General features: G+C 37.3%; 1 protein-coding gene across 5 annotated transcripts in view; it reads right to left on the bottom strand.

Moving 5' to 3' along the window:
* The window catches only part of LOC106075931 (tripartite motif-containing protein 2-like), a 39,993-nt gene extending 24,043 nt beyond the window's left edge, over positions 1-15,950 (bottom strand). Inside the window, exons 1-2 of one of the 5 annotated variants that reach the window (XM_013236818.2) lie at positions 15,761-15,950; positions 13,694-14,044 (exon numbers count right to left, since the gene is read on the bottom strand). The gene's annotated coding sequence lies outside the window, so the exon portion shown is untranslated. Of the gene's footprint in view, positions 1-11,555; positions 11,685-13,286; positions 13,466-13,693; positions 14,045-15,756 lie in introns of those variants that run through there. The other 4 variants (XM_056039561.1, XM_056039563.1, XM_013236833.2 and 1 more) reach the window with 4 other exon arrangements.
* Positions 15,951-27,181: the final 11,231 nt, after the last annotated feature.

The following is a 27,181-nucleotide window of genomic DNA, read 5'->3' on the forward strand; positions in this document are numbered from 1 at the left end:
CACATATGTCAACATTCATCATGTATATATAATTATGTAGACCTAATCTGGACTTGTACATGTATATTGTCACTTGTCGCCACAAACAATAACAGGTCTACATTATCTCAAACAAGTCCGCAGAGATTTAATCCATATCTCTCAGATACTGGACCAAGGTGCGCGTCATGTGACCAGCATGGCCTTTAAAAACCATTGTGAATGGTGTGTATGTAATTATATATAAATGTATATATACATATACAAATGTGTAAATGTGTGTGTGTGTGTGTGTGTGTCTCTCTCTCTTTCATTAGTAAACAAAACATGTAATAGATTGTTCTATGTAATATTAAAAGAGACTGCGCGGTCCAAGTCTGCCTGTTTAATGAAAGCTTGGTTTGGTTGGAAATAAATAAGAGCTGTGTGCAACAATCTGTGTGAGTGTGTGTGTGGCAAGTGTGTGTGTGTGGTGCAAGTGTGTGTGTGGTTCAAGTGTGTGTGTGGCAAGTGTGTGTGTGTGTGGTGCAAGTGTGTGTGATGCAAGTGTGTGTGGTGCAAGTGTGTGTGTGTGGCAATAGTGTGTGGCAAGTGTATGTGTGTGGCAATTGTGTGTGGCAAGTGTGTGTTTGACAAGTGTGTGTGTGGCAATTGTGTGTGGCAATTATGTGTGTGTGACGTGTGTGGGTGTGGCAATTGTGTGTGGCAATTATGTGTGTGTGAAGTGTGTGTGTGTGGCAAGTGTGCGTGTGTGTGGTGCAAGTGTGTGTGGAAAGTGTGCGTGTGTGGCAAGTATGTGTGTGACAAGTGTGTGTGTGACAAGTGTGTGTGTGTGGCAAGTGTGTGTGTGTGACAAGTGTGTGTGTGGCAATAGTGTGCGCGCGTATGACGTGTGCGTGGCAAGTGTGTGTGTGTGACAAGTTTATGTATGACAAGTGTGTGTGTGACAAGTGTGTGTGTGTGACAAGTGTGTGTGTGTGGCAAGTGTGTGTGTGTTGTTCTTTTTCGCGGTAAAGCGCTTGGCTTCCAAACAGGTGGTCCCGGGTTCGAATCCTGGTGAAGACTGGGATTTTTAATTTCGGGATCTTTAGGCGCCCTCTGAGTCCACCTAGCTCTAATGGGTACGCGGGTACGTGACATGAGCTGGGGACAAGTAGAGGCGGTTGGTCGTTGTTCTGGCCACATGACACCCTCTTTAAACGTAGGCCACAGAAACAGATGAACTATAGTCATCATATGTCCTATAGACCACAAGGTCTGAAAGGGGAACTAACTTACTAAATAGATCTTACTTTTATTTCTGGTCACTGTGCGTCCTCGCGCGGACTTGTAGACCAAGGGTTATCGGACATCTACATTTCAACGCCACAAGATGGAAATAAAATGGAGGTCAAACCAATTAATAAGGAAAAAAGACGAAAATTTATGATCTAAAAATGGCGTCCTCTTCCGGTTTGATGAACTAATGTCAGGTACTTATTAGAACTGGGTGGACCCAGAGACGCCCTTAAATCCCTACATTAAAAAATCACAGTCATTACCAGGATTAGAACCCGGGACCCCTCGGTACAGAAGCCAAGAGCTTTAACACTCAGCCATCTCAACTCCAGTATGTGTAGACCTATATAGTGGCCTATATAAATTTGTTATGAAACACATCTGAAACCTACAATGGTCGCCTACATAGTTTGTTTCTGTCTCGTTTATATATCGGAAATAACATTAAAATATATGATAGGAACTATTGAAACTCATGCAGTGGCGGGTGTGAGTTATATGCAGTGTTAAGTTCTCATAGTTGTTTAATTAACCAATCAACATGAAAACGGTCCAACTATTTGTGTTTAAAATACATAAAACTGTATTTCCAGATATTAGAAGTTTTACTAGGGACATTCTGTAAGAAGGATCAACTGTTTCTAATTCTAAATATCTCAATATAAATAAAATATGTTTACTTTTACACAAAAAAAAAAGTTTGAAAAGTCACCTACAGACCCCCACCCCCTTTTCAACCTTGCTTTTTTTTTTTAATAGTTATTTACCGTACGTGCCAGGTGAATGGATTCCATTTTCCCTGCTACTAAGCAATTCCTGTCTGGAATGCGAACAATAGCGTAAATGTCAAGGTCATTCAAAAACTTTTTTTTAAAAAATGCTTACAAAAACAGAAATACACAGAGGATTGAGTTACACAACTCCCAAACCCTACAAGTATTAGCTGTTGTTGTTTTTTTGTTTAGGTCCCCCCAACCAAGGCATTACCTGTGGATACAGTCCAAATCGATTGATTAAAATGCATAGTTTAGACTTTTTTTTTCTAATTAATATAAGGGCCGGATGTGGTTCGCGGGACAGAGTTTGAGCATCACTGATGTCATTACGTCAGTAAAGCTGCAGCCCCAATACTACTGAATAGGTGAAAGCAGAACAATACTATGAGTAATTAGGCTCACATAGATCTACAGTTGGGCTAAACATGTTTAAGTTACATTGTCCATAGCCTATTAATAAGAGACACGTCTTTTAGTTTACCGTCGGTAGAAGTACAGTAACCATTGAGGCTCTCCATTTAGAAACAGAATGAACTGGTAACAAGTGTAGGCTCATTCCAAGAGCAAGACAGTTCCCTGCATTTCAAGTACAAAACAGTTCCCTGCGTTCTAAGTGCTAGACATTAAGCTACATTTCAATTGCTAGACAGTTGCCTGGATTCCAAATAAAAGACAGTTCCTTGCATTCCTATTTCAACAGTTTTTACATTCTCAGTGCAAGACAGTTCCTTACATTCCAAGTGCAAGACAGTTGATAACATTCCAAGTGCAAGACAGTTCCCTACATTCCAGTGCAAAACAGTTCCCTACGTTCCAAGTGGAACACTCTGAAGACAGTACCCTGCATTACAAAACCACAGACACTTTCCTGCATTTCAGGTTAAGACAGTTTCCTGCATCCCAAGTGCAAAGCTCTGAAGACAGTTCCTTGCATCTATAAAACAGTCTTAGTAAAGAAGTGAAAAGAATGGTGCAAGTAATGACACCAAGATTGAACATTGCTAGTTCTGATGACAAATTCAAACTAACAATTTGTAGATCTTAAATGTCAAACTAACTCTTGCAAATACATTCGGCTGACTAATTTCTCTGCCGACAAGGTGGCAGTGACGTCACTTCCGTCTTTAACTGCACGTTAAATTACACGATTGCGTGTATCGCGATACTTACCGAGACGTCATTCTGGTAACACACACACACACAACACACACACAAACACACCATGAATCGGAAGTTGCCACCGTTGGGACCGACATAGATGACAGTTGTGTGAGAGACTGTCGCAGGCTAGACACTAATCATGTCACTGAATCCTCAAACATGCCGTTACCATAGAGACAGCAGAGTTCGATGTTATAGACTCGCTAAATAAAGTCTCAAACTAAAGATAGATTTATTACGAAACGCTCACAAAGTCTGAAACTAAAAGTAGATTTATAATGAACCACTAAAAAAGTCACAAACTAAAGGTAGATTTATAATGAACCACTAAAAAAAGGTCAGAAACTAAAGCTAGATTTATGAGCCACTAAAAAAAAGGTCACAAACTAAAGGTAGATTTATAATGAACCACTAAAAAAAGGTCAGAAACTAAAGCTAGATTTATGAGCCACTAAAAAAAAGGTCACAAACTAAAGGTAGATTTATAATGAACCACTAAAAAAAGGTCAGAAACTAAAGCTAGATTTATAATGAGCAACTAAAAAAAAGGTCACAAACTAAAGGTAGATTTATAATGAGCAACTAAAAAAAGGTCACAAACTAAAGGTAGATTTATAATGAACCACTAAAAAAAGATCAGAAACTAAAGCTAGATTTATGAGCCACTAAAAAAAAGGTCACAAACTAAAGGTAGATTTATAATGAACCACTAAAAAAAGGTCAGAAACTAAAGCTAGATTTATAATGAGCAACTATAAAAAGGTCAGAAACTAAAGCTAGATTTATAATGAGCAACTAAAAAAAAGGTCACAAACTAAAGGTAGATTTATAATGAACCACTAAAAAAGTCACAAACTAAAGCTAGATTTATAATGAACCACTAAAAAAAGGTCAGAAACTAAAGCTAGATTTATAATGAGCAACTAAAAAAAAGGTTACAAACTAAATCTAGATTTATGAGCCACTAAAAAAAAGGTCACAAACTAAAGGTAGATTTATAATGAACCACTAAAAAAAGGTCACACACTAAAGGCGTGCTAAAATGTTTACTTAAGGAACTAAAGGTTCGAAAATGAATGAAATTTAATTCTCATTTCTGTAGACTACGTTTAACTGTTGTATTATCTGACTTGCATAGAATAACGACCTAACCCCACTATCTCTCTTCTCTTTCTGTCTCTCTTATCTCTTTCTCTTGTTCTTTCTTTTCTCTCAATCAATTTCTTTCTCTTCCTCTCTCTCTTTTCTTCCATTTCTCTCTATCGTTTTCACTCTCTCCTCTAGTTTCTCTCTCTATTATCTATCTCTCTTTTCTTCTTCTTTCTCTCTCTATCTCATTCCCACTCTTTCTTTCTCTCTCTTTTTTTTCTACCCCGCCCCCATTTTTTACATTCACATATCTTCGTCCTTTGATTTTCTACACTCTAAACCACACAGAAATATGACTTTCTAGAATCCTCTAGCCCCTCCTGCTATTTATTTTCGCCACTCATTTGAATCACTCTCATTGACCAAAGCTTCACGTTGACTAATGTTAGTGCCACAAATACCCAGTAGGAATACAGAACGATTTAGGGATTTAGGGATATCTTGACAAAGCTTTTTGCTAGTGAGGTCAAACTACACTTCAATGACAAGCAGAGCACTATAATGTTCTTGCAAGCAGTAATGTCACTACGGTTTGTGTCACCCCAGTGTGGCCCGCACCTTTCGTGCACCCCTCTCGTGACGCCACTGCTTGCAAATCATTTTTCATCCCAGTGTGTAGAGCGAGACAAGAAAGACAATCAGAGTGTGTTTCAACTTTAATACATTTCATAAAGATATATTGATCAGAGTACCAGACCCAGAGAAATCGTTGTTGGTAAATCTATAATTTAAGCAAATGAGATGCACAATGAAATGTTACAAGGGGGTCAATATCACAAACAGTTGAAGAACCATTGTCGAAACGTGGTGTCATATTGGCAAGAATTGTGTGCATTCTATTACCTGTAAAGCTAATTTGGTTTAATCCTTCAGTTTTAATCTCTCCTGTTTTCTTACGACGTTCTCTGCTGTCCTCAATAAGATGAGCTGGGGGCTAGTTTCACTCATCCCATACAAGGTAAACCACAAAGTAAGCCCCACACTACAGTTTGAGAATCTTAAAAAACATTTACAAGCAACTGAAAATGGCACAATAATCTAATGAGACATGAGAGAGAGAGAGAGAGAGAGAGAGAGAGAGAGAGATGGAAATATTGTAATTTTCAATATTGTGAAGCAAAGAACACTATAATAATATCTTAATCTATATTTCTTTTCTCTCTTTTCCTCTTAGGGAGAGAGAGAGAGAGAGAGAGAGAGAGAGAGAGAGTACAAAGTGAGATAGTACAGCATTTGCTGCTCCACTATAACTACCGAGCATTACACTTTAAAATTTTTTTCAAAGGTTTTATTTTAACTATTAGTAAAAAAAAAAAAGACCAATAAGAAAATATAAATAGACATGTCATTTGGTTCGTTCCAATATATAAATCTAATCGTAATCTGATACATCTATTTAAACATATTGAACAAGAAGGGCCCTCAGGCAGACAACACATGTGTAGTTGACTAGTTGGTTGGATCATATGGTAGACTTCGTGGGATTGTCTCGGCCTCTGGAGGTCTACGTCCCATATTGATTAATGCAATTAAAGTTTGTTAATATAGTTTGTTATGACGTGAGTGTGTATGGGATGGAGAGAAAGAGAGAGAGAGGGAGAGAGAGAGAGAGTCTTCAAGACAGGTGAAATTAGAAATATCTGCAGAAGGAAAATAAGAAAAAAGGTGTGAGAGAGAGAGGGGGGGGGGGAGAGAGAGAGGAAGAGAGAATGAAGGGAGAGAGAAGGAGAGAGAGAGAGAGAATGAGAGGTGGTGACCGAGAAAGAGAGTGAGAGACAGAATGAGAGAAAGAGAGAGAGAAGGAGAGAAAAAGAGTGTGAGAGAGAGGGGGGAGAGAGAGAAAGAGAGCGAAAAGTCGTGGGATTGTAAGGTAGTGAGAAGAGGAACAAAGCGAGTGGGAGGGTAGGGAGGAGAAATTAGGTTGACAGCCAGTCAGTTCAATATTTAACGAAAGGTTTTAAGACGAGGCAGCAAGCAGTGATGTATTGGCACGCTTTCTAAGTTTTCTTTTGGGTTTTCTATGTATTTTTGAATTCAGAAGTCTAGCTCAGACTAATGAGTTATTTCATTTTCCCTTGTTTATTTTTTTTTTCTTAAAGAATGAAAAGATAAGTCAAATGTGCATTAATTGGAGAAGTGTCTCCCTTGAAGTCAGTCAGTCAACTGGTTGCAGGAGAAGGAACAAAGAAACACCGAGTGGAATCAGAACCACACCAAGACCAACCACACGCTAGCCACACATGACTTTGAATCCCTTTCACACAGCCACTCCTACTTACTGGTCTGTTAAGGCAGCGTTTCTCAAACTATGGCGGGCGACGTACTGTCAATCATTGTCATAAGGGAACGTGACGTCTTGACAAAAAGAAGGGGGGGGGGGAGACGCGAAGCCGTTCAATTTATTTTTTTAATGGAAAAAAATATTTTAACAGTATATTATAAATTTATTAAGCAGGTAAAATAACATTCATTAAGCATAATTTGACGTACGCATTGACCTGTCCCAGAGCTTTTTTGACATGCGTTCATCGTACAATCAGAATAATGAACCTTAGAAACACCAGGAGAATACAATTTTGCAGCACTGTTCGCTGTACGACACTCGGGGGCTGCGTCCACAATCAGATCTCTATCAATATTTTGTGCTGTACGTCACTCGGGGGCTGCGTCCACAATCAGATCTCTATCAATATTTTGTGCTGTACGTCACTCGGGGGCTGCGTCCACAATAAGATCTCTATCAATATTTTGTGCTGTACAACACTCGGGGGCTACCTCCACAATAAGATCTCTATCAATATTTTGTGCTGTACAACACTCGGGGGCTACCTCCACAATAAGATCTCTATCAATATTTTGTGCTGTACGTCACTCGGGGGCTACCTCCACAATAAGATCTCTATCAATATTTTGTGCTGTACGTCACTCGGGGGCTACCTCCACAATCAGATCTCTATCAATATTTTGTGCTGTACAACACTCGGGGGCTGCGTCCACAATAAGATCTCTATCAATATTTTGTTCCTTGTGTACACTATTTTCGAAAAACATTTTTTTTAATAAACTCTATTTACATAAATTTCCTCTTCAAAACATTTTGTAAATGTATTTTCAAAGAAAAAGCGTGTAACAGAGTGGTATTATATGTACATTTGCACACTAGCGCGTCAGTGCAACACCGCTTGTGTTTGCGTAATAAATGGAGTTCCTAATATGTCTTCCCTCTTAAACAATAAAACATTGAAGCGTAAGATAGGGTGGGTGAAGATCGGAGATGGTTTTGTAGACCCACGTTAGTGGTAAAGGTGTTGGAGATGCAGTGACATCTGACCTGTTGGCAAACAGAGGAGTGTGGTGTCAGGAGTCCTGACACTTGGCAGGAGGATTAAAACATGCTGCCCCTTTAACGCGCGGACAGTAGGGCCTATATTTATAGTGGTCGCAAGGCACTACAGGTGAACCAAGCGATCAGGTGCCGAGCGTAAGGGGAATAAGACAAACTTGCAGAAGTCAGAGATTGGTAAATAACTAGAGAGGAGGAAAAAAGGTTTAGGGACAGAACGACAGATAAACTACTGGACAGATAGATAGATAGATGGATAGATAGATAGATAGACAGATAGATAGATAGATAGATAGATAGATAGATAGATGGATAGATAATTAGATAGATAGACAGATAGATAGATATAGATAGATAGATAGATAGATAGATAGATAGATAGATAGATAGATAGATAGATAGATAGATGGATAGATAGATAGATAGATAGATAAGATAGATAGATAGATAGATAGATAGATAGATAGATATAGATAGACAGATAGATGGATAGATAGATAGTTGGATAGATAGATAGATAGATAGATAGATAGATAGATAGATAGATAGATAGATAGATAGATAGATAGATAGATAGATAGATAGATAGATAGATAGATGGATAGATAGATAGATAGATAGATAGATAGATATAGATAGATAGATAGATGGATAGATAGAGAGATAGATAGATAGATAGATAGATAGATAGATAGATAGATAGATAGATAGATAGATAGATAGATAGATAGATAGATAGATAGATAGATAGATGGATAGATAGATAGATAGATAGATAGATAGATAGATAGATAGATAGATAGATAGATAGATAAGATAGATATAGATATAGATATAGATATAGATATAGATATAGATAGATATAGATAGATAGATAGATAGATAGAAATTAATCGTACAGACTTACAAAGACACAGACTGTGATTTATTCAACAATGAATTTTTGCCTTTTTATTGCATCTTGTCTAGTTTACATAGAGTAAGTACATACCATGTCAATCAATGACTTACTTGACTTAATCCTGTGCACTCCCAGGGGAGCATAGGGCCGCCACTACACCTCTCCACCGAACTCGGCCCCGAGCAGCCCCCCCCTCACATCCGCCCCCATGCCACTCCAGCACCCTCAGCCCCACCGACGACCGACCTCCCCCAGGCCCGCCCGGGTCTGCCCACTTTCCTCTTTCCTTGTGGGTTCCAGTCAAGTGCCTGCCTTGCAACATTGATTGCTGGTTTTCGCAGGGTGTGTCCTATCCAGCTCCATTTTCGTTCTGTGATGTCCTGGGCCATGGGCTCCCCTCCAGCACTCTCCCACAAATCGACAGTAGCTATCTCTTCTGTCAATCAATACTAATTAAATATTTACTTCACACTTGTATAAATTACATGTACTACTAATTTTAATGCAATAATTTTCGGGAAATGTGATTGGAAAAAGGGGCTAGCTAACCGCACCGGTTGACACTGACCCTAAAGACGCCGCTGTTACTAAGCATGATATATGTAACATTAAGGTAAGCATTTAAATAAAGGGAGACAAAGCTATAAAATATGCACATTGTTTTCTTAAGTGACTGTTGCCTCCCTTATTTTTATTCGCCTGAAATACTCATGTGCAGTGAAATTTACATTCAGCAGTACTCTGACAATAGATTTCTGATAGAAAGACATATTGATAAATAAATAAATTTATAGATACATAAATACGGACAAAGGTATTAGAATTAATTCTAAATTCAGATATTTTATCATTTGAAAGGCAAATAAATGATTAATTTGTAAGAAAAATAATTAATAAACACAGTTATCCAAGTCAAACCAAATGAAATCAGACGCTGCCTTATATAGCTCTAGAATAGTCTAGAACTATCAGCAGTAAATCACACCCAGGAGCTTGTGCTGGTTTATCTCAGTTTATTAATTTTAAAACATTTCAAATATTAAATAAGAAAAAAAAAGAACGGGAAAAAACTATTTTGGGGGGGGGGGGGAAACATTTTCGAAATGCTTGCCACCGGCTTCATTACTGCAAATACATAAATCGTCAGCCTCTATAGCTCCAGTTACTATTGTGGGTAGAAATCTCAAAGGGACTGAATAGAATGGGCCGGATATGGCAATCGTGTCATAGTTCAGGTATCACTGTTTTATAACATTTTAAAAAAAAGTACCTGAGCTTGTCGATAAAAATACTATTTTCTAGACAGTAGTCAATGTTCTTTCTTTCTTTATATATATATATATATATATATAGGCTTGTCTTCGAGTCCGATGATTAGTGAGGAATGCAGTATTTCCCGTGTCTGCGCAGCCCCACCTGTGACCTACATATTTTGCCACACCCATATATATATATATATATATGTGTGTGTGTGTGTGTGTGTGTGATTTAATGTGGAAAGCCCCTTTAACAATGAGGCTCTGGAAGAACGCATAGTTGTGCACTGTCTTAAATCCGGCCTTGTTTCTATTCCGCTTCCATTACATAATCAATAAAACTAGCTCCTGAGCAAATTCACTAAAAAAGGACTTTAAGTTACTCTCCTCCCCATACGAAAGAAGGATATTTACAGCCTCTTACAGTGAGGCAACTTCTCTCTTACACTCAGCCTGGACCATTTATAGCCAGCAAACATAGAACTGCTAGATTTATGTCGCTTGGCTATCTCCCATGCCCAGCACCGCTGCCCCTTCAGACCCTCTCTGCACGCGAGTGTACATACAAAATGCAACCAGCCGTAGAACCAGATTCTTCTTCGGCCAGAATTAGAGCGAGAGAAAGAGAGAGAGAGAGAAAGAGAGAGAGAGAAAGGGAACATCCTCACATCCTTTTGCTTTCAATATCCATCAGAACAGAAGCGCGAATTGTGTATTCTTTAAAAGCTAAAATAACATTTCAATGCGTGCATGCTGTGTATGTGATGAAGAGCGTGCGCGCGTGCGTGTATGTATGAACGTATGCCTGTGCACGGTAACAAAGCGCGTGAAGTACCCCCTCCCCCCGCCGAGTGAGTCACACCAGCACGGTACAGAACTACAATTGAACTCATGCCGTCCTACGAGTGACAGAGAGAGTCTTATAGCACTGTGTGATAGAAGGAAACAGGAGACTGCAGATTGAACGAGACACACATACAAATCAATACAGAAACTTTCAGACTTGAATTGTATCTAGGCAGTTAGGGTTAGGGTTCATAGTTAACATTAGTGAGCCACAGACACTAGAGAGAGAGAGAGAGAGAGACAGAGATAGCGAGAGAGCGTCTTTTTAGAGATTAGAAAAATATACACAATACTAACAAAAAGCAACAACAAATTAAAAAAAACAACAAAAAAAAAAAAACAAGCGAATATTAAGCGTAATTGAATCATTTGGTTTGTGATTTAATATGTAATAGATCTAGACAACAACAGATCATTGCGATTAGAAATAGTTTAACAAACTGTTTTTGTTTAGCGCAAAATTGCATGCATTTAGCTACATCACTTGTCTGGACCATTTGATAAAAAATTTACCAGAGTTGATATAAGTTTTATAATAAAGATAAGGATAAAAAAGTGTGAGTGAGAGAGAGAGAGAGAGAGAGAGAGAGAAAGAGAAAGAGAGAGAGACCTAATGAAAGAGAGGGAGAAGAAAGAGAGAGTTGGAGGGAGAGTTTGAGAGATGGAGAACTAAGAAAAGAAAACATAGATTTAGAGGAAAAGAAAGAAATATAGAGATACAGAGATCAAGCTAGAGAGAGAGAGAGACGGAGAGAGAGAGACAGAGAGAGAGACAGAGAGAGAGAGAGACAGTGAGAGAGAGAGAGAGAGAGAGAGAGAGAGAAAGGAAAAAGTACATAGAAAAAGAACAGCAGATCGATGCTGACCAGAGAATAATTAGCATGTCTAGGCCACGACTTGTTTTGACAGAGGTCTCCGTCTGTCTGAAGCGCCCTAACATCGTAGGCCTACTAGTACAGTTCCACAGCTTAACAGATTGGTTACTTCGTCTCAAAACTGAAGGTAAAAACAAAGGCAGGGGCGTAATCAGCTCGTGTAGGTGAGAGGGAAGAAGGGAAGAAGCAAACAGGAAGTGATACACTCTTCTGTAGGAATGATGTGATGGGGAGATAAGGAATACAGGAAGAAAGAAAAGAAATAGAGAAAAAAATGAGATGGATATGTATCATTTCACAAACCCCTCATCATAGGACATATACTTTAATACATTGTTACTACTATATACTTTAATATATCATTACTTTTATATACTTCAATACATTATTACTGCTATACACATCATTACTTCTATAAAGCCGCTTTTTTAGTTAACGTTAGTCTCACAAAAGGCTGACTCAAAGCAGATACCCCCTTCCTTGCTGAAACCACAAAAGGCTGACTCAAAGCAGATACCCCCTCCCTTGCTGAAACCACAAAAGACTGACTCAAAGCAGATACCCCCTTCCTTGCTGAAACCACAAAAGACTGACTCAAAGCAGATACCCCCTTCCTTGCTGAAACCACAAAAGGCTGACTCAAAGCAGATACCCCCTTCCTTGCTGAAACCACAAAAGGCTGACTCAAAGCAGAAACCCCCTTCCTTGCTGAAACCACAAAAGGCTGACTCAAAGCAGATACCCCCTTCCTTGCTGAAACCACAAAAGGCTGACTCAAAGCAGATATCCCCTTCCTCGCTGGTCCACAAATGGCTGACTCAAAGCAGATACCCCCTTCCTTGCTGAAACCACAAAACGCTGACTCAAAGCAGATACCCCCTTCCTTGCTGAAACCACAAAAGGCTGACTCAAAGCAGATACCCCCTTCCTTGCTGAAACCACAAAAGGCTGACTCAAAGCAGATACCCCCTTCCTCGCTGGTCCACAAATGGCTGACTCAAAGCAGATACCGCCTTCCTTGCTGGTCCACAAATGGCTGACTCAAAGCAGATACCCCCTTCCTTGCTGAAACCACAAAAGGCTGACTCAAAGCAGATACCCCCTTCCTTGCTGGACCACAAAAGGCTGACACAAAGCAGATACCCCCTTCCTTGCTGGTCCACAATAGAAAAGCTTTTCAAAAACAAAAAAGTGTCACCGAGATCAACAGCTAGGTGTTTTACCATTAGGTCACATTAACCCAAGTGTCTGGGCAACAGTTAGCTTTTTCCTGATTGGGAAGGGGAGGGGAGGAAGCGATGACCCTCAAAGACGACTTATCAAAATCGGACCCTGCTCTTCCTCTGCACTTGACGAAATATTGAGCTTTTTGCAGTCAAAAAAAAATGGCGGACTAACAAGCTTTAGTTATCGTCTGCAATCGTAATGAAAGTCTTCAACAATAAAATTAAATTCATTTTTTTTTAATTTGAAAGAAATTACAATTCTCTTGTCACGCCAAGCATACTTCTATTATTTTTAAATTGTTTATAATGGAAATAAATCGTCTCTCTAAGGTATATCAATATCTGCAATGAATTAAGTTCCAATTAGTTTTGCTTCCTAGTAATTCTTTGAAATCCAAGAGATTTCACTGTGTCTGCTCCAGACATTAATCAATTCCGTGTATATTGAATGATTTTTGCTAAGATTAAATACAAGATATTTCTAATAATAACTTACATTCACTATCTTGGGAACAATCTTTTTTTCCCCTTGCAAAACGGCACGCGCTTAGGTTCCAGACGAAATACACAGTCCGTAATTAGATCTAAAAGAAAAAACCAAAATGTCCAGACCTTGGGAAAATTAAAAGATGACGGTCGCAGAAGTGGCGTACAGTTTTACAGACAGACGTGATTCACGTGCTGGCGTTGCCGGCTGTGACATCATCGGCTAACGGGCCAACCTTTTCACGACTTAGGTCACTTTAACTTAGTAACGGCCCTTAGCATCCCAGGTCTTCCGCCGTGTCCAAGCATTATGAAAACTATTCTGACACCATGTCCTGGTCACGATAATGTAATCGGGTGTCCCCTGGATCCTTTAAAAAATAAAAAAATATCACAACACACAAGCTCAACACTTACCAGTTTAATGTTATTGCAAGGCTTCTGTATTCCGCCATCTTGGACATACTGCAGACAAAAATCAATATCTCCGAATCCGGAATGAAGAAACAAGCACAGGGTTAGGGGGGAGAGCGGTAGCCAATAAAAGAAAAAAAACTATGGAGGCAGGACTGGAGAACTCACTGACACACACACACTCAGGGGAGGGAGAGGGCTTCGGGCAGAAGTGCTCACGCGCAATGTGCCATTGATTGAATTGAGCTCACGCTTGGCTTACTCTGGCGACAGCTTTCCGAAGACCGCGCTCAGGTCCAGCACGTTTGTTGACGCTGCTACCTTCCAATGCGATTCTGGTCGTCTGCTGTTTACCTGGGCAGAAAGAAAATAGAGTTATTGTTATTGGAACTTGTTACACGATTCATCATGGATGTCATTTAAGTTAAAAACAAACAACATTTTGAGACAATAAGATCTAGAACTTGGATGATGAGCCAGAGGACGGAGTGAAGTTCAACGAGATTTACTGGTCGAACAAAATTAAAGTCTATTTTTTAAGCAAAGAATTTTTCTTGAAAGTCATTTCTGCTTTTTTTTTTTTGCGAAAGGAACTAGATCTAGATCTCTAGCTCAAAATGTAAAGTTCTAGAACAAGAAAAAGAGAGAAAGAGAGAGAGAGAGAGAGAGAGAGACAGAGAGAGACATTCTGTATCCTACTGCATTTTCTAAAGAGGGTACTTTGATATTGCACTCACAGTCCCTAAAGTTTTTGTTACGGTTGAAGATAAATACTGTACCAGTTCTTTCCCCTAACCATTGTTTTGTTTTCTATGTAAAGTTAACATTTTTCAAGCATCTTTTTTTTTAAATTTCTACTAACACATCACAATTTAATCATAGTGAAAAAAAGGGATTCATTTATTTAAATAACTTATACATTACAGACGTCCCTTCAATAGAAGATAACTACGTCTTACGCGTATATAATTTTGTTCAGATGGTCCTTCATGTTAATTAGAGACTTACACTCTGCTAAGTCGTTCGTTTTCCAGGCTGATTCAAGCAACCCATTCATGCTCTAATGACACTATGGAAGAAGAAGCACTTGTACGAATTTGTCTTAACGTACGGAATTTTAAAAAAATGCGCCTCTATAATTGTGTCTTTCTGAGACTTTTACTGCGTTGTAATTTTGTATTTTTGTAAGTTCTAGCTCAGTGTTTGATTGATTATTGCCACTTTCTAATGCGTGCATGTATCTGTGTTTACTTATGTGTGTGTGTGTTTATATATTTATATATATGTGTGTGTGTGTCATGGGTAGTAAGTGTGGTTGAAGTAAATAAAAAGATAAATACGTGTGTGCTTCTGAGTGTGGAGAGTGGAGATTGAGTGTAGCGTGTGTTATACATATATATTTGTGATAGGCCTTGCTCTTGTAGTTGCTTATGACGGTCTGACCGCGAAGGACATGTCTAGGTTTCTTGTACGGGTGTATTCAATGTAATTAACTAACAGTAACAAGACCTACATGTGTAACAAGTGGAAGAACTAAGCCCAAACCGTTATACAAATCCGAATGATGTTTAATATTGAAAAGGCCACTGGCTAGTCTCTGTCATAATATCACGTGATCCCCTCTGAAGTCCTAACACCAACTGACAATGTTTACAACAATATTATATAACCCAACTAAGTCGTAACGTCACAAAATGTCGCTTTCATCAACTATGGTGCGTCTCTATACAAATAATAATACTAAGTGTCTCACAATGTATATATATATATATATCCCTCACGTGTATCTTATATATATATATACATAAAATATATAAATAAATACATTTATATATATATAAATATATATATATATATATATATATATATATATATATATATATATATATATATATATATATATATATATATATATATATATATATATAATGAAAAAGAAAGGATTTAGATTTTAGATTGACTACACAATCTTCTTACAGGTTTTTTGCATTAGATGATTAAGTCATGTGACACACAAGGACAGCTATAGATTTCTTTAAAAAAAATAAAAAAAATAGCTCACTTACTTACTCTATGACAAAACTGTGTGACAATGTTAAGGTCACAATGTTTTGTTGTTGACTTCAAGCTGTCCTAGGCTCTCTACACTTATACACACGCAACGGAATCCAACGCCGAAATACTCAATGAGAACAAATACTCCCAGACTCCAAAGTGACAATCTCTCACAGAAATAAGAAGATTCACACAACTGGACCTGTACATCTCACCTTCCTGAAGTTCAAAGGTCAACCTCCCCCCACACCCGCCCATCCCCCACGCGGTAGAGAGATAAGCAAAACTTGAGTCACGTGATTGCACATAGTTTTTACTCCCACACGCGCGCACACAAACATTTAGACTCACACGGTGTAACATGACGGTGGATGAAGTCACTTGAAGAGGGTTTTTTGTTTTTTTAAATTGTTTTTGTACAGCACATCGTTTGATTAGTGTGATATGGTCCAATCTCTTTTTGAGGTTATCTGTGAGAGAATGTTCAGGCTTCCATTAAGCGCTCAGCAAACAAACTCAGATCTGGATTTGAACTCTAGCCCCCCCCTTGATAAATAGTCAAGCGGTTTTAGCCACTCAGGCATAAATCCCACACAGTTGTTGAGAATCATACCGAAATGCTATCAGGGGCCTATTTCTCAACCCTTCAAGCCGCCACGCTCCTACTCGGCTTACCAGTCTGTCATGGAAAAACAAAAAAAAAAAAAAAACAAACAAAAAAACAAAAACAAAAACAAACAACAAATACATAATTACAAATCTATTTTTTTTTAAATATTAAGATTTTTTGTTGTTTTTTTTATTAGATATGTAAATCGACCACCAGCGGACAACGGTTATGTCTGCGCTGGATTTTGCAAAATATGTAGGCTGTAGCTGTGGCCATGTGAAATAGTGCACTCCTCATTATTCTTTGGACTCGAAGACAAGCCTTATATATTATGTAAGATCACTTCATATTAATTTTGTGTTTAAAATGTACATCTATGACTGTTGCAGGTTACAAACACAAAACCGGGCCTTGTATAGTTTTGGTGAGGATTCGTATAGGATTCGTTGGTTGAGGGTATGAACTAAAAACTTACAATTTGGGAGGCCAAAGGTAGAGTAGGGCTAGCGGAGGCTAGAGGTAGAGTAGGGCTAGGGGAAACTGATAACAAATTTTTTATCTCCAACGAATTCTTCCGTCCCCCCTTCCCCTCCCAATTCAACAACTTTCCTCGTGCTGCCGATGCAGCTTCTTGATGTACTATATTAGAGGCGGGGCATCCTACCACTCGCAGACGTGGGAAATAGGTCAAAGTTCATTCTTACTACTTCCTCCCAAAAAAAAATAATATTCTACAGAACATTTTTTTAAATCACTTGTGTGTTACGTCATCTTTTTGTATTCTACGCCAGTCTAACTACTTGATCAATCTTATATATTACAGACGTTACTTCAAAAATGATGATTACTACATAATCACCTAGAAAATAAATTGGTCGTCGATGTTATGATCGAAAAAATAGAATCTCGCTTATGTATTGTTTTTCAAAATGTTTAAAATTATTAAAAGAAGGTTTTGCAAAATTAATTTTAAATTTTAAAAACAAAAACGCTTCACTGAAAAAAAAACAAAAAAACAACAGTTGCACCTTGGCTTTTTTTAGCTTCAAAATATCATGAAATCGGATTTTCAAAAGCTTTTTTAAAAAATTGTTTTTGTGATCTGAGCGTGGACGGACAGACGGACAGATTGACAGACACACCAAACAAAATCGAAAGCGGCTTTTCCGCCAAAAAATCACCCAGAACAAAGATGTGTCGTTTCCTGAGTTATCCTTTACGCAAATACAAGCAAATTTGTGTTTGTCTTTATTCTTATATACAGATCTATACTAACAATACTTACTTTATCTTAATTAAAATTACTTACATTTTACATTAACATTTTAGTCTTCCGTTAGTCAGTATTAAATGAAGTACTATTACAACATGACATACCTTTTCCACTTATATTTAAACTCAATATTTTTAAAACAATCTCGTCTGCTAGTGGATAGAAAATGTAGCACCGGAGAAAAGATTCCGAAACAAACATTGCAAAGACCTTACCTCACACGATCCTTGTGACAGGCTATATTGCTATTATCCCCAATACAAATAGTTTACTGAACACATGAACACTGGCTGCTCCTAAAGACTCGACAATTAATTTACTCTACCAAGCTACGGGGCCAGACACCTTATTAAAGACTTGGGACTTCAAAGCGGCCGTAACTAATTGAACAAAACATGCCAGCTTGTCACGGCTGAGTGAGTCCTTGTCAGATCGATGCCCAGTGGGGGTTTCATCTAAATACAAATTTAAAAATATTGTATTTTTGAGAAGATTATTTTTTTAAATCACATTGTGTGATGCTTGGGACAAAGACTCCAAATTAGTTAAAACAGAAATGTGTGTATTTAACATTAAATCATAAACAGAAGTCATTCGTATGCTATATTGAGCATCAACCCCATAGATGACAAAACTGGTCCTCCTCTAAATTACCTGACAACAGAGCTCCCCAAAGCAAGCAAAAAATGAGGACATAAAGGAGGATGAAAATAATACCCAGACAAAGTGAATTTTAAAATCTAGACTTACAATGTTTTACTTAAAATATATCAGTTAATTTAGGCCACTGTATGAAGTATCATGTTGCCCAGATCAAGCGGATTTTTTTTTCAGTAGTTTTTTTTTTTTTTTTTTTAAGAATAGATCACAGATTCTTAGAGGCTCCGAGAAAAAAGTTTTTAAAAACTGTTTTGACTTGTCAAACATGAACATCCGCTCTTGCAGGACGCTGTCAAAAAACCTATCTGTAAGTTCTGCGTGAGTTTGTGACCTTGAAGCAGACGATATGTTCCTGAAGGTCATTGTCAATTATTTTCTTTCTATCAGGTCTGCCTGAGTCTGTGTGCATGAAACAGAAGGTATAATTGATTAAAATCAATTGATGGATAAAATGCATTTGAAACTAACATCAGAACAAAAGCCGGATATTTCTCAATTTAGGCAAATGCCTGCCAGACTGAGGACACGACTCCATGATGGACGTCTGGTAGCTCTATCCTCACAAACAAATACTGTATCAGTACAAGCAACATTTATCGTATATACATGTGTATGATGTATACGCGTATATTGAGATGCACCCAATGCGAGCTATTCCCCATGGGCTGCCAGTTTTTACAATACCTCTATTCAAGTCTGAACTTCATGGAAGAACCTGGACGCCGATCTCATAAACGGCTCTTAAGATCATTCTAGAGAAATGAATTACTAGCTCGTTGGCGACACGGGGAAAACTCTAGTTTGGCCGTTATTATTATCAAGTAAAAATGAAATAAATTTAAATTTGGCTAGAGATCTAGATCTAGGTTTATATCCAACATTGGTTTTGAAAGGACTTTCGCGTTCTTAACTATACTTTCGGAAATTTCCGAATGTAAGGCTTTTCTGGCTGAAGAGTTTAATAAATTAATGTTTAGGAACATTTTGCGAACCATTTGGGGTACCCCTCAAGTGGAGGCACGGGGGAAATTTTAAATTTGGACTCCCCATCTCCAAACCTAGCTACTCCATTGGTACGACTGATAAATTGGTCTGAAAAAAAAAAAAAGCAAAAAACTACTAAAAACTAGTACATGCATTGTAGATGTATACAGGCATTAGAGCATATTTATAAATAGACGTGACTCACGGTGTAACAATGTCTATAAATAAATGTTACTTGAACAAAAGAAAGATCGCCAGCTTGCCAGCATTTGTATTGAAATATTAATATAAATAGCATCTCTGGTATTGATTTATTCAGCGGTTCTCATGTTCAGTCGTGGATACCTTGGAAATTTGTACCAAATGAGTGATTACCATAGAACTTTGTACCAAATGGAGCTTTGTATTAACCAAATGGTATATTGTTATAAAACAGTATTTTTTTCTTCTTGATATAAACCATTTACATTCTATGTTTATCTTATTTGAGAAGTAAAATATCTCTAAGGGTTTCTTACCTAGACATAAATAATCTTACCCACATTTCGTAAAAAAAAAACAATAACAAATATTCGAAAGAACAGAATGATTGTGTGACTAGTGCAATGACCAACAGCCCTTTACATTTTCAGTGTAATTCCTATAAGATCTAGCGACGAATGGTCCCAAACATTGAGTTCCATTGAGATTAAATCCCGATTCTGGGCACTTGGAATGGTAACGTTTTAATTACCCCTCCCATTTAATCTTCTCTCGCTCTACCAGAAAACTAGAAAGTCCCAGAAGCTCCCCATAGCGTAAAGGCAAAAAAAAAATAAATAAATGATCAGGCATCGTGAGGTTCGGTATTGACCCCAACTTAGTATTTACTGCTTGGTAAATGTAAAATGGAGCCTGGGGAGGGATGTTTACTTTTATCAATTAACTGCCCCCTCCCAACCATAAACCAAAGGATTATAATGATAGATATAAAGTCGGTGACAATTTTCTTGTCAAAAAGTGGCCAAATTTCCTGAGCCCAGATTACCGGTGGCCAAATTTCCAGATTTTCCAAATTTTCATGTATTTTAGTGCAGTCAACATTGTTATGCAAAGTGATACATTTATACATTTAAACTTTTATTAATATTTATATATTTTATTTACCTTATTCAATCTTTTTAATGAGGGTAAAATAAATAGCAGCAACTACGACAACAAAAACAACAACTTATTTTTCTTACCTGGGATAGGTGGAGGTTAATAATAAGTCGATCTAGATCAAAGAGTATTCTTCAAATCGTGAAGATCACAAAACCTGAGGACACCTGGATTGAAGACAAATGAGCAGCTGTTCAAGAGAGTTATTGACTCCATACTCACCTTGACCTTTGGCTACAAATACCAGATCTGGCAACAATCAGATGTCTGCAAGACATTAATATATTTGAACTAACAAGGAATCGACGCTCTTTTTATCTCCAACATTGACCAAACTTAATAGAAACAACATGGTACGAAAAGTAACAGGAAGAACCAAAAATACCTGGCGCTGAGATAGATATAAAAGCCACAAAAAAAAAAAAGCAAAAGATTAATTAGAAAAGAACAAGCAAAATAAAAAAAAATGCATAAAAAAATCAAAGCTTATCTAAGGGGAAAAACTCCACATTGACAGCCATAGCTATCAATACTGTTTGATTTTTTGTTCCTTTTCGATATGAAACAATTTTTATTTATTTTTTCTTTTAATAGGAAAACGTGAATAATTGTGCAAAATTTCAACTTGATTTGAGAATGGAAAGTGGGAGAGATAACGTGTTCAAAATGTCTACCAGACAGACAGACAGACGGACAGAGAGAATTAACAATACGTTTTGTAAATAGAACATAACAAGGAACAAAAAGTTGAAAGGGAAGAGTTTCGTCTCCAGTCAAGTGATGTGAAACCTTAGTTGGCCCGTAACCCGTGCTATCTGGTTACTCGGTAAAGCCGCAAGTGGAAATGTTTTATCATAGCCAATGCTCCACTGGGTGAAGTAGAAATGTTTTGCCATTGCCAATGCTCCACTGGGTGAAGTAGAAATGTTTTATCATAGCCAATGCTCCACTGGGTGAAGTAGAAATGTTTTGCCATTGCCAATGCTCCACTGGGTGAAGTAGAAATGTTTTATCATAGCCAATGCTCCACTGGGTGAAGTAGAAATGTTTTGCCATTGCCAATGCTCCACTGGGTGAAGTAGAAATGTTTTGTCATAGCCATGCATAGCCAATGCTCCACTGGGTGAAGTAGAAATGTTTTGTCATAGCCATGCATAGCCAATGCTCCACTGGGTGAAGTAGAAATGTTTTGTCATAGCCAATGCTCCACTGGGTGAAGTAGAAATGTTTTGTCATAGCCAATGCTCCACTAGGTGAAGTAGAAATGTTTTGTCATAGCCAATGCTCCACTGGGTGAAGTAGAAATGTTTTGTCATAGCCAATGCTCCACTGGGTGAAGTAGAAATGTTTTGTCATAGCCAATGCTCCACTGGTGTAAGTGGAAATATTTTGAATGAAATCTTTATTTAAAACTACCAGGAATGCCTAACCATAATCTTAAAATGGAAAAAATAAAAGGGAGGTAATGATGAAAAGTATCAAAGATAACGAATTGCCTTTCAAATTTAATAGTCGCCCCTATTTCAATAGATTCGATCGCACAAATTCGTTCTGTCTATTAAAACCGAAACTTGTCTAATGTTTAATGTGCACTAAATATGTTTATTTTATGTCTATAGGTCCCAAGCAGTTCTCTCATGTCATATAAAAGCATATGTTCGTATCTCTTTAGAGTGTAGACTGTAGTTTCTAGTAACATATACCTGACTTTCCATAAACATCGACTATATAACATCTTCTTATCTTATATTATACAGACGTTACTTCTAAGAAGAAGATGATTACGTCCTACACGTCATGCATCTAGTCATGCATGTTAACCAACGACTTTTATTCTTGCTGGAAAAGGATACAAATCTTGAGCTATTTTAGAGGATGAAGGTAACTTAGTCCGAGAATGGAGAGGCGTAGAAATCACGTACAAGATTTCACCCAGACAGACGGAATACGTTAACATAAGTTTTGGAAAATGATATTTAATTTAATTTAATTTTTAAACAAAGCTTATATTAAGTGAAATTGCATCAACTATTTTGAATTAATCAAGTTATTATTTTTAAATATAATTTGACGAACTTTAAGGGATGCGCGTTCCAATCCAATCAGTTTTGTGGGCCAGTTCGAGGAGGGGAGGTAATCTGGGAGAAGGCTTCTGTGCTGCATTCAAAAGTTGTTGTTTTTTTAATTATTAAGTGTGCAGTAAATCCTTGTTGAGCACAGCAAACGTACTGACATTTGTAGTCCAGAGTTACGTAATAAATGTTCAGAAGTCCGTGAAGAACTTTTTTTTTTAAATTGAAAAAAGTGTTTCGTAGACAGAAAGTGTTTTGTAGACAGAAAGTGTTTCGTAGACAAGATTTTTTTGTTCTGGAGAAAGTAACGGAGAGGCAGCAGGTTTGTATCGCAGTTTCTCTAATACTTTCTAGTCATAGTCAGAACTGTTCCTGTCACAAACGTTTGTATTATAAAGTCTGAGACGGGCTGGCACGTTAAAGTACACGCCTAATAAAGAAGGAGGCAGCACTGGCTATTATAATAAGATGGGGCAAAAAGCCCTTCGAAGTAAAAAGCCCTTTAGGGTAAAAAGCCCTTCGGGGTAAAAAGCCCTTTGGGGCAAAAAGCCCTTCGGGGTAAAAAGCCCTTCGGGGTAAAAAGCCCTTTGGGGCAAAAAGCCCTTCGGGGTAAAAAGCCCTTCGGGGTAAAAAGCCTTTCCTAATTATTAGAGAGGCAGTAAATATAGGGGATGTGTGTAATGGTCGTAAGAACCTCTTCGTGTTAATTGAGACATCTTGTCGCGGAACTTTTTTGTCGCTGTTGTTGTTTTTAAAAGTCATCAACATAACGACAATAAATTGTTATCAGAAATTTTCCGCTCTGACGAAAAAAAATCGCGTTTTTCAATGCATTCTTCAAACTGTTTCGAGTCGATACTCTTGCCGGACGCCTGTGGGTAAAACGGAATGGATTTGTAAAGGTCCTACTTTTAAGACGTAACTACGTAACGTTGTTTTAGTGCTGGAAGCATTGCGATGAAACTTGTGTGAATATTTTAAACATGGATTCATAACTACAATGAAAACTAACTTTTTTTCCACAAAGCCTAAATCAACTTCACTCTGTCTGTCTGGTGCGAATTTTGAACACGTTATTTGTCCCACTTCCCATTCTCGGATCAAGTTGAAACTTTGCACTAATTAGTCATTGGTTCAAACGAAACATAAATTATATATATATAAAAATTAACCAATTAATTGATTAATTAGTGGCAATTAATTCATTGTGGTTTATATAAAAAGGAAAACCTCTATAGAAAATGTAAAGAAACTAATGCAGAAAGAGTTTACAAAAAGTATATAAAAATTAAACACTTAACCCAAAAAGTAAGCAGACAGCTGCAGAGTGAATACATAAACAATGTAATATCTAAAGATAACAACAAAAACCTATGGTCATACATTAAGTCTAAGAAAATGGAAACAACAGGCGTAGCGCCATTAAAAGATGAACATAACATAATACATAATGATAATGAAACTAAAGCAAACATTCTAAACAAATACTTTGCATCAGCATTCTCAGCCCCAGGAGACAAAGACATATTACTGAATTTGAACCAAGTAGACAACATAGAAGATATAGTAGTACAAGAAAATGGAATTCAAAAACTATTAGCCAACACCAAACCAAATAAAGCTTCTGGACCTGATGGTATTCCAGCTAGATTACTCAAAGAACTAAGTAATGAGCTAGCCCCAGTGTTCAAAATACTCTTTCAGGCTTCACTTAACCAGGGCAGAGTACCAAAGGACTGGAAAGAAGCTAATGTCACCCCCCTATTTAAAAAAGGAGAAAAATCTGACCCAGGGAACTACAGACCAGTATCACTTACCAGCATCACATGTAAAATCCTAGAACACATAATATGTAGCAACATCATAAACCACTTAGACAAACATAATGTCCTCACACCATACCAACATGGCTTTAGGAAATATAGATCATGTGAAACACAACTAATAGGACTAATTGATGATTTTTCAAAAGGTTTAGATAATAGTGAACAAATAGATGCTATCTTACTAGATTTTTCTAAGGCTTTTGACAAAGTTCACCACCATAGTTTGCTTAAAAAATTAAAATATTTCGGCATTAATGGTCCACTGCATCAGTGGATTAAAGACTTTCTGATAGGGAGAGAACAAACTGTAATAATAAATGGCTCTAAATCAACACCGATAACAGTAAACTCAGGTGTACCTCAAGGTACAGTCTTGGGTCCACTACTATTTTTAATTTACATAAATGATTTACCAAATTGCATTAGTTCAGGAACAAAAGTCAGATTATTTGCAGACGATTGCATAATATATAGAACAATAAAAACAACACAAGACACAGATATTTTACAAAGAGAATTAGATGAATTACAGAAATGGGAATCAAATTGGAGCATGTCTTTCCACCCAGAAAAATGTCAGTTGTTAAGAGTAACAAAAAAACTAAAACAAATTAATTCCACTTATCTTATTCATGGCAAACCAGTATCACAGACTAAAAACGCAAAATACCTAGGTGTTATAATAAATGAAAAACTATCATGGAATCCACATATTGATGAAACTACAAAAAAATCAAACAAAGCATTAGGATTTATTAAAAGAAATTTCTATAAATCAAATAAGAACATAAAACTAAAATGTTACTTAACCTTGGTTAGGCCAATAATAGAATATGCATCCTCCGTTTGGGACCCCTCAACTCAAGAAAACATTAAGAAACTGGAACAGACACAAAATAGAGCAGTGAGATTCATAACAAACGAATATTCACATTTGACTAGAGTAACACCTTTAGTAAAATCACTAAATTTAGAAAGCCTTCAGGACAGAAGGCTCAAAAGTAAAGTAGCAATCATACATAAAACACTGAACCATAATCTTCAAATACAAAAACAAAATTTAATAAAATACTCTGAAAGACACAAAGATAAAGGCACATTCCTCGTCCCATATGCTAGGACAAATTTGTACAAATACTCCTTCTTCCCTAGTGCTATTAGAGCATGGAATGGGTTGCCTGAGCTAGCCAGGAAAACCAGTGACTTGGCAGAATTTAAGTCATTGGTTAATATGCATGACTAAATGCATGACGCGTAGGACGTAATCATCTTCTTTTTTGAAGTAACGTCTGTATTATATAAGATAAGATAAGAAAAAGGCAAAATACATCTTACAGTATAGAGAGAATATGGTTGGAAAGGTATTTCTTACCCTTAGATATGCTCTTTTTTTTTTTTTTTACCTTTGCTTGTTTTTTCTCTTGAATAGGAAGTTGACCAGTTTCGTTCCACCCCCCAGCACCCACCCCCCATTGTCAAGACTTGGGGGCCTTTCTCCTTTCCCCCAGCAGGTTGTCTAGGGATGCGCGTTGTACAGTTTGAGGAACACTGCTGCAGTATTAAATTTATTAAAGGTAAGTAACTCGAACATTTTCTATAGAAATGATGGGAAAAGTCTTGACGTCAATCGGCGCTACGGTGACGTATTCAGTAACTCCCCCCCCCCCAGTGGTGTTAAAACAATATAACGGGTTATTTTTTCCTTTAATATTGTTTGAAAGCCTCTTTGTGATGACTTTCTAATTATTATTGAACAACTCGCATCTAATCAAAGTGACAGACTCGTGTATCTCTACTTCATATCAATCTGCAGCACTTTCTTCACTACTAACTTTCTTCACTACTAACTTCCTTCACTACTAACTTCCTTCACTACTAACTTCCTTCACTACTAACTTCCTTCACTACTAACTGTAATAGACTAAAACAACACGAGCTTCAATAAACACAATGATTTTATTCGTCCTTATTTATGCTCTTTACTCCAGCCACTTGTTCTCTATACTCTGACTTCCTTTTACACAGTCCCTGACACACTGCTGTTCACACAGGCATGTCCACTCAAGGTCCACTGGTCATTTCATACACAGGCACACACACTGCACTACCAGCCACGCAAAACACATACACTTACTATCACACTAACTTTCTTCACTACTAACTTTCTTCACTACTAACTTTATTCACTACTAACTTTACTCACTACTAACTTTATTCACTACTAAGTTTTTATCTTTGACGTTCAGCTGTCGTTCTACAGTCCTGACCTCACGTTATCTTATCTTATAATCTTATACAATACAGACGTTAATTCAAAATAGAAGATGAATACGTCCTACGCGTCATGCATTTAGTCATGCATATTAACCAATGACCCAAGGCTGACCCATTCAACCACAGGACAGCGGTGTAACTTAAAGATGACACTCATACTCCACGACAAACACACGCACATTGAAATTCTTTCACAGCACCGTGGTGTAAGTCGAACCCTAGAAAGACAAAGGGTCCACTATATATTTTTTAAAATAATAATTAAATTTATAAAGCGCGTCAGCAAATACTAGGCAGGCCGAACCGAGATCATTGGTCTAGGCAGAAGGCGCTGTGGTGACATAACAAACATGTACACAATAGTTACAAATGACAAAATGCTATAAAATTTATTTTTTTGTTATTTTTTTAAAACTATTTTTTTTCGCTACGTAACAAATCATCAGACCCCCTCCCCTTGTAACAAATCGTAACAAATTTATATACCCCTTTCCTTGAAACAAATCGTAACAAATTTATATATCCCTTTCCTTGTAACAAATAGTAACAAATTTATATACCCCTTTCCTTGTAACAAATCGTAACAAATTTATATAC

Source organism: Biomphalaria glabrata, chromosome 8 (genome assembly GCF_947242115.1).
Source record: "Biomphalaria glabrata chromosome 8, xgBioGlab47.1, whole genome shotgun sequence".
In the NCBI taxonomy this organism is placed as follows: Eukaryota; Metazoa; Mollusca; class Gastropoda; family Planorbidae; genus Biomphalaria; species Biomphalaria glabrata.